Genomic DNA, 11978 nt, shown 5'->3' with positions numbered 1-11978 from the left:
CGCAGTTCAATTCTTCAAATACCATATTACCAATATAATCTCAAATGCCTTCTAAATGCTTCTTAGATCCTGATTATTAAGTTATTAAGTTACTAAGATTATTATTATTAAGTGGTATTCATTTATTTTTTACTATGTAACTTACTCTTAATTTATTTTAAGATATTCTTAGCATACTATTTATATCTTCAAACATTTGTAACATGAGCGTCTGGCTCGGGAGATTGCGCCAGCACTTCCCGTGTTATTGACATTAAATAAATTACTTTCTTATGATAATTTATTCAACAACAAAAACAGCAGCAACAAAGCGCCTTTAGAACACTTCCTCTGAGAACGCAGTACACTAGGTAACCTGCAAGCATAGAGGACTTCTCCAGCTTTTATTTCACCCACCGCGAAAGATAGAAAAGGTTTCCACTCTTGCAGGCTTTACACTAGGGAATGATCACCGAAAGTCAAATGGATTTCACCGTTAAGCTTGTAAACAACTCGATAAATATCATTTACAAAAGATGGCACAATTGATTATTCCAGGATACATTCTAAGCAGCTGATTTCGTGGGACGTCGAGTCATTTTGAGCCAGCCAAACGTAAACAAGAAAGAGATTGAATTTTATTCAATCTTTCCTTTTTCCAGCTATTTTCGTGTTGTATGTAGTGGTAGCTCACTTTCAGTTTCTATCGAATTTTACTTTTTATCCTTTTTCTAGGTTTACCTTAGTCTACATTCAGTTCGCTTTACAAAAAAAAATTCAAACTTGTTTTTTCTGAATCTTACAATATATATATTTTCAAATTTGTGGACTCGCAAAATATTAACAAGCTTATTTTTTTTCTTACGTTTTTCTGTCGTTCTCTCGAAACCTCCGTTTCGATCTACCGGGGTTGTTGCCAAGGTTACTTTGAAATTTAAAAGTGGGAAATCCTTGCGGCCGGTGGGCGGCTGAGGATGTTCATGATTTGACCGCGCATGCTCACCATTTGTCAACTCGACAGAAAAACTCGACATGTATCCGATTTGTTCGTTTTTCGGTAATAATTTGTCCGGTTTGCTCTTCTGTCTGCACGTAAACGAGCGAAGACACTTAAAAAAAAAAAAAAAGATTTGCTAAAACGCTGCTCTGAGTGGAGATTTTTTTAAAAAATAAAGATTCATCGTGTAGGGCCCGACAGCAAAAATAACAGAAATCGGAGGTTTTCCTAAATGATGACGTCAAAACGTTAATAGAATTCTCTAGAAAGTATCGTTTTCATTCTGGATGAAAAGCCGACTTCTTACGGCCCAGAACATGAGCGTTTTATGTCTGAACTGAATAGACTTTAAAAGGTCTGTATAAATTCAGTCCTGGTTTTTTGTTTGTCAGACAAGGTAGTTCTGCCTTTGAGTCGAAATTGAAATCCTAAATCAGTGTGTCGAGCATTTTTATACCTTAGTTAAGTCTGCGTAGCTGTGGATGTGTAATGCGCGAGAACCTGACGAAGGAAAGAAATGGAATTTTTCGAATCAATCAACACCTCTCGCCAATTAGCTTCTTCTTTCATGTCTTTCGGAATTGCTCTGACATATACTGGGTATCTTTCCTGGCCCTCTTTCCTGGTCTCGCGTCATCTAAACTTGACATTTTTCTCCTGGTTCCGACTCCCCGTTTATTCCCGACCTTTTCCTCTCTTCTTTGTAGCCCCAGCACCAAAAAAGATTCGTTGTAGTCAGCCATTGAAATTTTAGCTATTAAAATCATTTGGGTGCAATGTGACTTTTAAAGTCTGTTTGGATCGTCACATGTTAGTGGCGCCTGATAATCTAGAACAAAATGTACGGCAACGGAAAGTACTCGGATACTCAGTTTTTGCTCCCATAATCTTTAACATTAGAGTTACCCTACTTATTACAGCAGAGCTAATGATTGTAATTAAGCCTATAAGCTTATAATTAAGTGTAAAGATTTTTGTATTATTATTATTTTTTTTTGTAATGTAATAAAGTTTTCTTGTGGTTCTTGTTGTTGTAATATTACGGAATCAGTTCACATGTTAATGGTGTTACTGATTGAATCGTCTTCTGTTCTTCTTGCAAAATGAAATCATCAAGATCTAGCAATATTTCTTGGTTTATCTGCTTCATCCAAAGAACTCACGTCCTTCAAATTCGAAGATTCCTGTGATTGTTGTTGTTGTTTATTTTTTTTTTTTAATAAATTAAAACGTGCTTGATGAATCAAAGCGGGGAAACCATGTTACCCAAGGCCCAGGGCCCATCGCGCTCTCCACCATTTTGAACACAGACCCTGGGCATGAGATTCACCCGCAATGCTTGCTGGAATTGAATTGCTCACAAGTCGATGTTTTGACCGCGAAAATTGAAGCCTTTAATAATTTCCACAGAATAACCTCCATAAACGGTAAGTTTAGTCTATAAAACTTTCAACAATGTGTTGACTGTGTTGTATCCACTTTTGGTACGTAATTTTATTGACTCAAGCGATGGGTTTTCTTCAATTTAAAGTTGTTATGAGCTCTCCAAAGTGCCACGTGCGTTGCAGGAAAATGGCCGCTTGCAAGCGAAGTGTTTTGGGCGAAATAAGCTTCCCAGCGTCGGTTTGAGAGGACTGAGCGGCTTTTAGGACACAAGGGCTGAGATTTGATACACTCCATAAGTAATGTAAGTACCAAAGTATCTTCCAGCAGATTATCTGGTTTTGGGAAAGACCATCAATTCAACACATTTGTGAGTGAGCGCACCAAACCGCACCTACACCCCCTCCCCCGGGGGGGCATTTGACAGCCTCATGATTTTACAACATAGCATGCACTCTCATTTCCTTTTAACGATAAGTTCAGTATTGTAGCAAATAAAAAAAAACCTGATTACCTACATTTGAGACTGAGTTGACGGCCTCATTCGGTGATTATACAATATACATCATAGAGGCAACGCCAGTCAGCAGTTGCTCCTCTATTGATGTGGCTCAGGGGAGAGCTTGAGCCCACTGCAGGGGGTCCTTGTGACTTGCATTTGCATTTGCTTACTTGCTGTCCTGTGAGCAAGGTAATTTTGCTTTCCAAACTTTTTTCACTCTCTGCCCTCCCTTTGGCAATTATCCGGTCCAGTAGGTATCCCACTCCTTTATTCAGTGTGATGGTGCCTTTGGTGGTGGCTGCTCTCAGGGTTGACATAGATATCCCTTTCCTGGTGCCTGATATCTGCCCAGCTCCACCAACCAGACGCCAGTTCCCGAGATCTCATCTACTCATCTGTATTGTTGATGAGTTTAAATGTTAATTTACAAATGTCTCATTAACCCTCACTAACCCAGGATCATGTAATGTTACATGTGGAATAGCAAATGAATCAGGAGGTGAGTGTACACTTTTTTTGTGTGACGTTAACCGGCTGTGTATACAATGTATGGTCTGTTTTAAGTTTCTATTAAAATTACAGAAGATATCAGCAAACATGTTTAGCAAAAGATCATCAAATGTGGCATTAATTTTCTGCTTTTCCTGCCAATCTCAGGCAATGTGTGTTGCAGCTGGGGACATGGTTTGGACCATCAACCAATCAGAAATGAGCTGCCTAAATTTTGGCAGCAGAAAGTAGCAGGAATTTTGATAAAAATTTAGTGAGGTCCAAAGATAGTAAACAGTGGATCGTTCATGGAAAAGTTGAAAATACTTGCTTACAAATCATGATCATTCTCCCATGAGAAGTTAGGATTTGAAAAACAGAGCAATGCTAGTGAGGAGTGAGATGCATTCAAATTTTGTGACTCTACAAATTAATAAATAATGGATTTATCAATTGAAATTCCTTACACTGTAAAGCTTTCTCAAAGTAATGCTTCGCTTGAGTTGGTCTAGTTTTGCACACAGAAGAAAGCAGTCAAGAGTGGCGGGGCTCCTCACTTTTATGTCTCTAAGTTGCTTGCATTTAACTCTGAGAAAAAAAAGGAATGATAAGCTAATTCCTTGTTTATAATTGCTCAAAAACTAAATTATACTAATTAAAACCAAATTTCTTGCCTGGATGATAACCAGTCTCTGTGCCAATAGTGCTTATCTAGAGCAAATTCAATTTCAAGATCCATAATAAATAAAAAATTAAATAAAATGGGAATTTCAATGGCACATCCACAGAATAGCTCTGACTAACTTCATCCACTGTTTCCTGGTCCAATTGGAATTTGAAAGTGTGGAGGGAGGAAAACGGAGAACCCAGAGAAAAACCCTCAGGACAGGGATATGAACCAACAACAAACTCAACCCATACACTGTATTAATCCTGGGAACTGAACCCAGACCACACTGGTGGGAGCACCACTGTACCATGCTCCCTGCACCCCCAATGGACATAAGCACAAACAGCATGCATGGTCCCAGCTCCTACTGGAACCACTTCTTTGATGATGAAAATATTCTATTGCCTATAAAATGCAATGTTGAGTGAGATTTTTACAATCTGAAAATAACAGAGTGCAAACTTGTACCTGTTCTACTCAAAGCTAGCTGTAGACTGAAGATTCATGCTAACCTTGTTCCTGGGACTCTTTAAAAAAAAATCATGATGACTCTTTGTTTGACTCTGAGAGTCACTGAGGTCTTAAGCTAAATCTTATCTACTGCGATTTGCTAGGTAATTACCTTGTATCTCGAGTGCAGAGACAGCATCAACCTTGGCCATCAATGATTAAAGAGGTGAGTTCAAACACTCAAGTTGCTCTTACTTTTAGTGTTTGAATTTAGTGGAGACAAGCTCTTCATTCTGATGCAGTTCAACTTATTTTGTGCTGATTTTTCAAGCCAGATCAATGTACTGGTAAGCTGTATTTCAAATTATCATTATTTGGGTTAAATGTGGAGTGCAGCAGAATACAGCAGGCACGCAGGGCTTCCAAATTCTAAATTAACCTGTATGTTTAATTTGATTGTTATTTGTTTCCGGTTATTTCTGAGTGAAATGCCTGTAAACTAGCTTTGCGTAGCTGAGTGCATTTCCACTATAAATTAAAATACATTTATTTATTTTGTTAGCTCATATGAAACAGAATGCATTACCCCGCCGCTTTAGTGTGGTTGACGGCTCTTTTCTGCTGTGAAAATGTCAAACTACAACCAAATACTCGAAGCTCATGCCCCTGGGCAACTTAAAAAGCATTTTACCATAATGATAGGAATTAACATCAATTAATAAGCAAGGTTGCATTTTTATTTAGCAAGTTGGCCAGTAAGTATCATGTTTTTACGATTTATAGGCCTTCTTTGGAGCCAAAAAGCTGTTAACACTACCACTACAGGCAAGGGAGAGATTAAAACCATTTAAACATGTTTTCTTTTTTTGTCCGATTATCTGTTCAAATCATTCTTACTCTTGCTGTTCGTGACCTGGAGAATGGCAGTATAAATTTAGCAACCGAATACCACAGCTCATGCTGACACTTGGCATAACTGAAAGTGATTTTGATTGGTCACAATTTTCATGGTTGCATATTTTGTAGTGTGGGGGGGGGGGGGGGGGGAATTGAATCAAAGCACTTTTTTTAGGCTTTTCTCTCCCTTACCCTTATGCCCCCCCCTCCAAAAAGCTTGGAAATGGTTGTAAGCCTCCTTAATTAAAACAGCTGATTCCATTATTGCATCAGTTCTGAATGTTCAATGTCCAAAACTTGACTGCACATTCTTTATTTTTGTGCAGGATACAAGGAACCTTTAGATGCCAGAATTACGCAAGCGGAAAAGTAAAGAGCATCCACATTACAATAAATTAAAGGTAGGGGGAACTTATTTTACTAATTACATGTAGGTCACATTTAATTCACCGTATTCCAGGAAAAGAATAAATGTAATAGCCTGTAGATTTTGTGTTTACATGGGGCAAAATTTTGGAGATGCACAGTGTATAGATCTGCAGACGTTTACTTGTAGCAAACTTTTGCTTGAACTTAATAAATAAATGTACATGCATGTATTCAAGAGCAAGTTTGTATTCCATTAACTCCAGAAACATCTCATAGAGATTTTTCGTGATCAAAGTGTGTATTCCTATTTCCAGAATAAGGCCAATCCAATGCGCGCTTGAGCAGTCTTCGATATTCAATTCAATATGGCGCCAAAATCACGTCGGTCGACAAAAAGTATCCCTTCATGTAAACACGGTATGAAATCACAATGTCAATTATTTTTAATTACATTATTTCTAAATTAAATTATTTTTAATTGTTAAAAGACACCGCACTTTGTGGAAAAAAACGAAAAACCTATAACTTTGCTCAGATTCAACGAAAAATCTCCATTCTTACACTAAAATGATTTTCAAATTATTCTCTACAGAATGAATAAGAGAGTTCTGATGCGTCGTGAAAAAAGTTTCACTTTTTTTTTTAAGAATTGAGTTTACGACCCCGGACTTCCTGAAAAACTGAAAAAACTTGTAACTTTGCTCAGATTTGACGAAATATCTCCATTCTTGCACTAAATGATCTTCAAATTATTCTCTACATATTGAACAAGAATATCCTGACGCGCTGTGAACAAAAAATGTTGTTTTTCCACTAATTGAATTTAAAACTCATTCACTGCGCACGCCCGAAAGTTAACGACAGAACCGACCAACCAACCAACCAACCAACCAACCAACCAACCAACCAACCAAGACAACAGTCAGCCATCGCTATAACTCGTTCATGCGCATGCGCGCATTCAGATTACTTTGTATTCATTCCCAAATTAGTTAAAGAAACCTTTGATCAAGATACTGTATGGTGTAACTCAAGAAAGATATTTCAGTAAATGGTGAATAAAGTTCAGAAGCAAAGTTTTATTGTATACTATCAGATACAGAAATGTAGCAGATGGGGAATGAAAGCTAAACTAAACAACTGCAAATTGTGTATCTGAACTAAGTCAACATAATACAATAGGTATTAATAATATTACAGGTAATAAATAAATTTAGCAAAGGCTGAAATCAGAATAACTACAGCTGAGACTTTTGACTGCAAAACTTGACACCAACAAAAATACTCATCCTAACTGATGTTAGCAAAAGTTAATGATAACCTTAATTACTTCTGTCACCATAGATGCACTACCCGGTACTCTGGAAATCGGCGTGGTTCTGTTCATTAAATGTATTGAATTACATGTATTAGAAAGGACAAAGAAATCTTGAAAAGCTTACACTACAAAATTCAAAAACAATACTAGTGACTTTTGACAACTTACATCAACCTGTAAAAACAAATGAATGAATCGCATCGGATGCAGATAATGATCAACCAATCATACTTTAGTCTTTGCACAGTATTGTTGCTGCTTGAAAGGCCTGAAGAAGCCTTAAAAGGTTTTCAAAGTCCTTGAAGTTTTTAAAAGGGCTGAATATTCATGTTCAAATTTTTATTTGGAAAAGTGAAAATTTTTGTGCTGAGAAAGTGTGTTGTAATTGTTACTAACTACATTTTTAGTATCTTTGCAAAATTTGAGTGATTGATCTTTATATGAATCCTGTTTTACATGTACAACCAGTATTGTTTATATAATTATGTGTGCTTGTGCATGATCGACCACTCAGGCCAATATGCTATCAGTTAGGTCCTGCTATCGCTTGCTTTCCATTGTACATATAACTGAACACACACCTGTTGATTTAACTGACTCTGAAGAAGGACTACACTCTCCAAGACAATCACATTAGACAGACTACTGATACTCCTGGGTGCAAACAATTTACTAAACAACAGTCATTTTAAGGACTACCTGGCTATTTGTAACTTTTTTGTTTGCTAGGCTGAAATTTTCAGTGAGAACAGTAGGTGGCTCTAAACTCCATCCTACAGATGTTTTTAAACTTTGCAAAAAGTTGCGTCTTACAATGTTGATTACTATTTGATCTTAACAAAGGGGGTCTGTACAGCACTCAAAATCATCCCGACGTTAAAATGATCCCCAGTTCGAAACTGAACCCAATTTGCCCCGAAGTGATGACCAATTTTTTTCATATTTTATGAAATAATATGAAATATATTGATTACAGTTTCATAACAAAAAATGGTGGTCACCGAGCTCGCTTTTTGAGTTATATAACCACTTAAATCAGAAACTGGGACCGTTTTTAACAGTTCATACTGTCGCTTTGGTGACCCATTATGTGGAGAAAATGACCGTAACTTGTTCACCAAGAATAATACTTTTTTGGGTATCATTATTGTTGCATCAACTGATAAAGAGTGGTAGTATCGATCCGTCAACGTTCATGTGCTGGAAAGTAATGGGCTTCAGCCACATTAAGGAAGTCTAATTAACCAACGAGCCCGTTTCCTGAAAGCCCCGGAGACTTTCCTGGTCCGAAAACTATTTACCTGTTCAATGTCTCTCATCAATGATTCATTATTAATCGATTCTTAAGGGTTGATTTTAAACTCGTTATAATTTTAGGCAACATATAAAGCGTTTTCATTCACGTGACTGCCGGCCATATTGGTTTACTGAAACAAAAGAGAGTATTTGCATAAAAATAGAGTTCAATTCCCAGAGGTTTAGTTTGGGACACCAACATGGCCGCCATTTCTTTGGTTTGGGACACCAACATGGCCGCCGTGACGTCATGTGAAAACACTCTATTAGCAAGTTCAAATTCAGCAACTAGCTGGTGCCACTGGCTCAATTAACTTGTGTGAACGTAATGTTTTGGGGATACATTTGTTTGCTTACTTACTTGTTTGTTGCCATCCTCGAAAAGCTCGTTGAAATCAGTCGAGAATAAGTTCCGAATTTGGTTAGAAAATATGGAAACGTTTGCGAGAGTATTTCGTGTTATAATAATTATTGTTTATAATTTTGCGTTGTGTACATGTACATGTACTGTAGTATCACCTTTAAGCTAGGACAATTAATTTTTCAAATGTTATTTGGCTGTGCGCATACCCGGCGAAGGTTGTAATTAAATCCAGTGTCTGATGCATTCAGTTGCATCCTTGTTCAGCAAAAAGTAAATGGCTTGTCCAAGAGACAAGTTATTTTTAATATTTTCGTCGTGAAAGCTAAGTATTTTAAACCTAAAGTGATTGACCTTGTAGATTAAACCGATTTAAACAAAGTTGTGACGAAAATGTAAATTTCTAATTGCAGATTTTTCTTATTTTTCAGGACGCTTTGAAGATGACAAGCCTTGAAAACACAAGCATGGAAACAAGAGCAAGTCAAGCACTTTTTAGTCAAGGTAGAACCTAGTATTAAGTATTTTCCAAAAGCCGACTAAGATTGTATTTTATTTCCTTCGGTGAATTTTTTGGTAAACACGAAGGCGCACTATATCAAAGGGCCTCGATTAGCATTTAGGTTTGCACGTGGTTTTTTTTTTTTTTATTGTTTTCATGAAATTTTAAAACTTCAACAAGCCACATTGTTTATAAAATTTCCTAGCAGAAGGCAGCGAGGACATTGTTTACTATTTTGGTGAACTTCTCTAAATCTTGTCGGGTTTTGAAAGCAATTGTGATTCAAAATGCATTTGTACAATGACTTGAGATATAGAAGACAAATTCATGCGAGATAGGCCGTTAGCAAAACTCTGCATGTCAGGGGCAACTGGATTCGGATTTTCTCGCAACTGTAGAGTTGTAAAGTTTAATTTCCAATTTTATTGTACAATCATGTTTGATGAGAGAAATCGTGACGAGTTGTACTCATAGGTGATTATATTCAGTCAATCCACTTTTTTATTTACAACTAGAACATTTTCAAGTGAAATTTCAGATTGGAGTTTTTGAGTAAATCATCGCCAATATAGTTTTGACGTACTCGTTACGACAAATTTATTAACGACAACAGGTTTTTCATGGAAAGCCCAATTTTGTAGTGCGTCTTCTTCTTCAAGTTGCATTTAGGAACTTCAGAAAACTAAAATTTTCTTTTGAACAAACTGCAAACATTTTTTGGCAAAATTAGCTATTTTTGAATGGAAATTTTCAGTAAAAGTTTAAGATGCCAGAATCATTCAAGATGTAATCAAATTTGATTCACTAACGCTTGCTCAAAATTAATAAATGTTTGTGCAACTTGAATGTTTTGATTTTGGCTCTCGTTTGTTGTAGTTAACAGCTGTTTAATGTTGTACAGGCGAGTAAAATACGCATGCGCCGTTTTTTTTAATTTTTCCATATTGTCAACATCTGTTTGAAAATTTTCAATTTTCCCGCCAAAAAACTTAGAAAAAATACGGGCGCCCAAAATACGCATGCGCCGTTTTTTTTTTTTATTTTTTTCAAAGCTAAATTTTACATTATGCATTCAACTATATTATTGAGTAAAGTAAGCCAAGCAATAATATTATTTAACATCTTAATTTCAACGATAAAGTAATACTCTCAAACAGTTGTTTCAATTTTTGTGTCCTTTATTTTGTTTGTCTTACAAATGAATGCTTTTAGTTAATTAATTAAGTAAAAATCCTTCAGTTAATTGAAAGGTGTGACAAAATTTTTCTTCCTATATATACTAAGTCTTTTGGCGGGAAAATTTGGAGACATTTGCACAGCGTTTCCCCTGGCAACGAATTTGGCAAAAAAATTAACGAGGTACTCTTTGAACATTTTTCGCTCACAAAAAATGTTCAGAGTATCTCGTTAATTTTTTTTTGCCAAATTTAAGAGTGTCCTCACAAATTTTAACCCGCCAAAAAAAAAAACATAAACCATCTCGCAATGAAACTTGAAAGCAATTGTCAATTTTTTGACGAAAATTTCGTGTTAGTAAAAGTTTTTTGCTAAATTGTCAATTCTTGTTCAATGTTTTGAAAAGGCGAAAGTTTAGAATTTTCGCAGAAGCGTTCGTTTTGGTGAAAGTTTCATTTGCGAGATGGTTCATGCTTAACAATGTTAAGTCACCTTCACAAGACTGACTTTAGAAATAAAAAAGCGACATGACAATTCAATACAAAATTTTGCAACAGAGGAAGAAATGTTTTTGGATTTTTACGAACTGATACATCTAAAATAAATTAATCTTTCAATGTCTTTTTCTTCAAACTGTTGCAAAATTATGTACCTTGCCATGTCGCTTTTTGTGCCTCAGTTCAACCGGCAGAGTATTAAACTCCACTTAAGTAAACAGTGTTACACAGGACAAGGCAACTACAGTGAAAGCATCTAATAACGATACAATCGAATGCGTTTTTGTAAACTAAATGCGAAAGCTATTCTGATTTCCTTGCAAAGAGTCGCGCTACAAATGTTGCGTTGCAAGTTGTGATTGTTTGTTTCCCGTATTACAACCTCCGCGCGCAACAAATTTTATGTTGCAAAAAGTAGGAACAGCGTTTACTATCTGCAACGTGAAAATTTGTTGCGCGCGGAGGTGGTAATTCGGAGAAAAAACAATCGCAACTTGTAACGCAATATTTGTAGCGCGACAATTTGCAGGGAAATATTACCGGTATTACTTGGCCTTTAGCTTAATTCTTGTTCAATGTTTTGAAAAGGCGAAAGTTTAGAATTTTCGCAGAAGCGTTCGTTTTGGTGAAAGTTTCATTTGCGAGATGGTTTATGCTTTAACAATGTTAAGTCACCTTCACAAGGCTGACTTTAGAAATAAAAACATCGACATGACAATTCAAGACAAAATTTTGCAACGGAGGAAGAAATGTTTTTTGGATTTTTACGAACTGATACATCTAAGACGTTTCTGAATGTTTGATTACAACAAAAATAAATTAATCTTTCAATGTCTTTTTCTTCAAACTATTGCAAAATTATGTAACTTGCCATGTCGCTTTTTGTGACCTTGTTCAACCGGCAGAGTATTGAACTCCACTTTAAGTAAATAGTGTTGTACAGGACAAGACAACGACAGTGAAAGCATCTAAAAACGATACAATCTATCGCTTTTTTATAAACTAAATGTGAAAGCTACTCTGATTTGCGAGTAGCAAGGTTATTCGGCCTAACTAATATTCTATTCTTTTTTGTTTACGTTTTGCGATCGA

General features: G+C 36.2%; 1 long non-coding RNA gene across 1 annotated transcript; it reads left to right on the top strand.

Moving 5' to 3' along the window:
• The first annotated feature begins 4570 nt into the window (after window positions 1-4570).
• LOC146482029 (uncharacterized) lies at window positions 4571-10104 on the top strand. Its single transcript, XR_014864236.1, has 3 exons — window positions 4571-4696; window positions 5694-5768; window positions 9143-10104. It is a non-coding gene; the product is annotated as an uncharacterized LOC146482029 (long non-coding RNA).
• The last annotated feature ends 1874 nt before the right edge of the window (window positions 10105-11978 follow it).

Source organism: Pavona decussata, unplaced genomic scaffold (genome assembly GCF_977016875.1).
Source record: "Pavona decussata unplaced genomic scaffold, jaPavDecu1.1 SCAFFOLD_48, whole genome shotgun sequence".
NCBI lineage: Eukaryota > Metazoa > Cnidaria > Anthozoa > Scleractinia > Agariciidae > Pavona > Pavona decussata.
This window is presented reverse-complemented; position numbering and strand designations above follow the sequence as displayed.